This window comes from Sinocyclocheilus grahami, unplaced genomic scaffold (genome assembly GCF_001515645.1).
Source record: "Sinocyclocheilus grahami isolate Dianchi unplaced genomic scaffold, SAMN03320097.WGS_v1.1 scaffold1430.1, whole genome shotgun sequence".
Taxonomy (NCBI): Eukaryota; Metazoa; Chordata; class Actinopteri; order Cypriniformes; family Cyprinidae; genus Sinocyclocheilus; species Sinocyclocheilus grahami.
Window position 1 is genome coordinate 117,808 of NW_015506609.1, and position 5,089 is coordinate 122,896.

Here is a 5,089-nt window from a genome sequence, read left to right on the forward strand (position 1 = left end):
ACTATGAATATTTGGTTATGCCGTTCGGCCTGGCAAACAGTCCTTCAGTTTTCCAATCGTTCATGAACGACATCTTCCGGGACATGCTCGTCGGATGGGTAATTGTGTACATCGACGATATCCTGATTTACTCAAACACTCTGCAGGAACACATCCACCATGTTAGATCTGTGCTGAAACGCCTCATGAAGTATCAACTCTACGCCAAAGCTGAGAAGTGCGAGTTTCACCGAACAAGCACCTCGTTCCTCTGGTATATTATCAGTCAAGCTACCCCCATGGACGAGAGGAAAGTCAAGGCAGTGTTGGAGTGGCCCCAACCTCAAACAATCAAGGAATTGCAATGTTTCCTGGGGTTTGCAAACTTCTACAGGCGATTCATCAGGGGCTTCAGTTCAATCGCCGCCCCTCTGACTACCATGACCAAACGTCACACATCCAGACTGATTTGGTTCCCAGAGTCACGTCGGGCCTTCGACGTATTAAAAACTCGGTTCACCACTGCTCCTATTCTCCGACATCCAGACCCAGAACACCCATTTTAAAAACTCGGTTCACCACTGCTCCTATTCTCCGACATCCAGACCCAGAACACCCATTCATTGTGGAGGTCGACGCGTCTAATACCGGGGTAGGCACCATACTATCTCAACGTCATGGTTCCCCAGCTAAGATGTACCCGTGTGCTTTCTTCTCTCGCAAACTGAGCGCCACCGAACGGAACTACGACGTGGGCAACCGTGAACTCCTTGCCATGAAACTAGCGCTCAAGGAAGGGCGGCACTGGCTGGAGGGGGCCACTCACCCATTTACCATCCTAACCGATCATAAGAACTTGGAGTATCTGCGTTCGGCTAGACGTCTAAACCCCAGACAGGCCAGGTGGGCATTGTTCTTCACCAGATTTCGGTTCACCGTCACATACAGACCGGGTTCGAACAAGCACCTCATTCCTCGGGTATATTATCAGTCAGGAGGGGGTAGCCATGGACGAGAGGAAAGTCAAGGCAGTGTTGGAGTGGCCCCAACCTCAAACAATCAAGGAATTGCAATGTTTCCTGGGGTTTGCAAACTTCTACAGGCGATTCATCAGGGGCTTCAGTTCAATCGCCGCCCCTCTGACTACCATGACCAAACGTCACACATCCAGACTGATTTGGTTCCCAGAGTCACGTCGGGCCTTCGACGAATTAAAAACTCGGTTCACCACTGCTCCTATTCTCCGACATCCAGACCCAGAACACCCATTCATTGTGGAGGGCGACGCGTCTAATACCGGGGTAGGCACCATACTATCTCAACGTCATGGTTCCCCAGCTAAGATGTACCCGTGTGCTTTCTTCTCTCGCAAACTGAGCGCCACCGAACGGAACTACGACGTGGGCAACCGTGAACTCCTTGCCATGAAACTAGCGCTCAAGGAAGGGCGGCACTGGCTGGAGGGGGCCACTCACCCATTTACCATCCTAACCGATCATAAGAACTTGGAGTATCTGCGTTCGGCTAGACGTCTAAACCCCAGACAGGCCAGGTGGGCATTGTTCTTCACCAGATTTCGGTTCACCGTCACATACAGACCGGGTTTCAAGAACACTAAAGCCGACGCTCTCTCACGCCAAACCGAGGAAACAGTCCAAGCCACCGCTAGCGACACTATCCTTCCTGAAAGCCTTCTCGTGGCACCTGTACAGTGGGATATCATGACGGAGATCGAACATATGAACCTCCAAGATCCACCGCCTCCCGAATGCCCTGACAACCTCACTTACGTGCCGGAACCCCAACGACAGCGACTGCTCTCTCAGGTACACGTTACACCCAGCTCAGGTCATCCTGGAATCACTGCCACAATACACCTGCTCAAGAATCGATTCTGGTAGTCCACTATGCTGACCGACACCACCAAATTCATCCAGGACTGTATCAAGTGTCAGACTTCCAAATCACCCAGACAACTCCCGGCCGGCCTGCTACAACCACTACCGATGCCACAACGGCCTTGGTCTCATATCGCCATCGACTTCATCACCGACCTACCCAATTCCCTAGGTAACACCACCATACTCACAATCATAGACTGATTCTCCAAAGCCTGCCACCTAATTCCTCTACCCAAGCTCCCTAAAGCCTTCGAAACCGCCGAACTGCTCTGCAACCAGGTGTTCAGATTCTATGGCCTACCCGAAGATATCGTGTCAGATCGAGGGCCTCAATTCACTTCCAAAGTATGGTCCGCCTTCTTCAAACACCTCAACATCAACATCAGCCTTACATCCGGGTACCATCCTCAATCGAAAGGGCAAACCAAACGTCTGAATCAGGAGGTGATTCGATTCCTCAGATCCTACTGTCAGCAGCAACAATCGGACTGGAGCAGGTATCTATTTTGGGCAGAATACGCACAGAATTCACTGGTGAAACCAGCCACAGGGATGACCCCGTTCAAGTGCATCCTGGGTTTTCAACCACAATTGAAAAGCTCAGTCCCAGGTATGTTGGTCCCTTAAAAATTTCTAGACAAATAACTCCAGTATCATTCCGTTTAGAACTGCCTTCTAATTATCGTATTTCTCCCACATTCCATGTATCACTGCTTAAACCCGCTGGTGGTCCGAGAGGAGAGACGGAGGAGGGAGCCAGGCCACAGACCTCCCTGCCTATCCTGTTTGATGGCGAGGAGGCGTATCGAGTGCATGAGTTGCTAGACTCCAGACGCCGGGGCGGCACCCTCCAGTATCTGGTCGATTGGGAGGGGTTCGGTCCAGAGGAGCGGTCTTGGGTCAAAGCTGGAGATATCCTGGACCCCACTCTCACGGAGGAGTTTCACAGGACGCATCCGAAAAAACCGGCCCCTCGACCTCGTGGAAGACCCCGGCGTCGCCTGCTTCCTCGCGTCAGGAGCCGCTCGCGGGGGGAATCTGTTACAGAGGAGGCTCCCGCATCGCCTCTTCCGCGCCACCAGAGGGAACTGTCCCCAGAGTATTAGCAATCTCCCATTCGGACTCCATTTCCCACCATCCCTCTTACCTGGGACTGATTACACAATTACACCTGCATCTCATTTACACACACACATATAAGCCGCACCATTTCACGAACTCCTTGCAAAGTCTTGATTTGCCCCGGCTGTCATTTCCGAGCATTATACCCGTGTTTGTTTTCTATGCTTTGATCTTGGACTGCCTCCTGATTCTCTGATTGTTCTCTGCCTGCCCCGATCTCTCGCCTGGTTCACGATTCTGCCTCTGCCTTGTCTCTACTGTTCTGCCTTGCCGGTATTTGACCCTGTATTGTCTGACCATTCTTAATAAACTGCAAATGGATCCAAACCCTTCTGATGTGTCGCAACAGTTAGCTTGTTTTAGTTTGTTATTTTTATAATAACGCATGCTTGGCCATTTGTTGTGATAAACAGGAAATTGTGTTCAAGCGCAAGCAAAACACAGTGTAAAGATATACACTTTGAGAGAAGTAGTCAATCAGCAGAAGTTAAAAGCAGCTCGTAAGTGTATTTATTTCTCGTCTCAGTGTTTAGCGCAGTTGTCGTTGCTAGTAAACGCTTGTTTTGTTTACTGTTTGGAGACGTGCAGAAATCACGTTTGGTCTTGTACTGTATCGCGTACCTTGTCAGTGGCATGCACTTGTTTGGCCATTTGTTGTGATAAACAGGAAAGTGTGTTCAGCTGAATTCAATTTGAGTTTTGTTAGACGAATATAAAAAGTTTGTTAGACTCCACCGAGCAGGGACACCGGCAAGGGACATAAGTATCACTTTTGAATCATTCTCTTTCCTATACTTGTTTCCCTTCTGTTTTTGTTTTTATAACCAATTCTTACTATGTGTTTCCAGATCCCTACTATCACTACCACTCGCAAACCACGCATCACAAACAGTAGGCAGCGCAATCCTAACAACCTGGGCACTTTGCCTATGTCTACTAATACACTACTTTCTTTTTCTATTGGTCTCTGGAATTGCCAGTCTGCTGTAAACAAAGCAGATTTTATTACTTTTATTACTAGTCATTCAAGACTAAACCTCATGGCCCTGACAGAGACCTGGATCAAACCAGAGGACAATGCTACACCTGAAGCACTCTCCAATAATTTTTCTTTTTCCCACTCCTCCCGTCTGACTGGAAGCGGTGGAGGTACTGGTCTGCTTATCTCTAATGATTGGAAATTTAATCCTTTACCATCTCTGAGTATCAACAGCTCCTTTGAATCACATTCAGTCACTATTACCCACCCTCTTAAAATCAATTTTATAGTTGTTTATTGACCCCAGGACCACTAGGTAACTTCGTGGAAGAATTAGATGTGCTGCTCTCAACCTTTCCTGAGGATGGTACTCCCCTAGTTATGCTTGGAGACTTCAACATCCACCTAGATAAACCTCAGGCTGCAGACTTCCACTCTCTGCTTGCCTCTTTTGATCTCAAGTGAGTGTTAACAAATCAGGCAACCAACTGGACCTTATTTACACATGACACTGCTCCACTGATTATGTACTGGTTACTCCATTGCACACCTCGGATCACTTCCTCCTCACTCTTAACCTCAACATGGTTCCTGACACAACACATACCCCTCCACATGTAATTTTTCGACGTAACCTACGCTCGCTCTCACCCTCCCGGCTATCTGCTATGGTTTAATCTTCGTTTCCTCCCCCTAAACAGTTAGCATCTCTTGATGTTAACAGTGCTACTGATACTTTCTGCTCCACTCTTACGTCTTGTTTAGACAGTGTCTGCCCCTTGTCTTCCAGGCCAGCTCATACCACCCCTTCTGCCCCTTGGATATCTGATGTTCTCTGTGAGCATCGTTCTAAGCTTAGAGCTGCAGAAAGAGTATGGTGCAAATCACAAAATCCTACTGACCTTAATGTATATCGATTACTCCTCTCTTCATTCTCTGCTAATGTCTACACTGCTAAAAGGACATACTATCACAACAAAATTAACAATTCGCCTAACTCTCACATGCTCTTTAAAACATTTTCCTCCCTCCTTTGTCCTCCTCCTCCCCCACCTTCATCAACTCTTAACAGCTGATGACTTTGCCACATTCTTCATTAATAAAATTA

At 48.2% G+C, this 5,089-nt stretch overlaps 1 protein-coding gene across 1 annotated transcript in view; it reads right to left on the reverse strand.

Moving 5' to 3' along the window:
* LOC107570237 (disintegrin and metalloproteinase domain-containing protein 19-like) overlaps positions 1–5,089 on the reverse strand; it is a 100,751-nt gene that overhangs the window by 54,616 nt on the left and 41,046 nt on the right. The gene's annotated exons all lie outside the window — the stretch shown is intronic.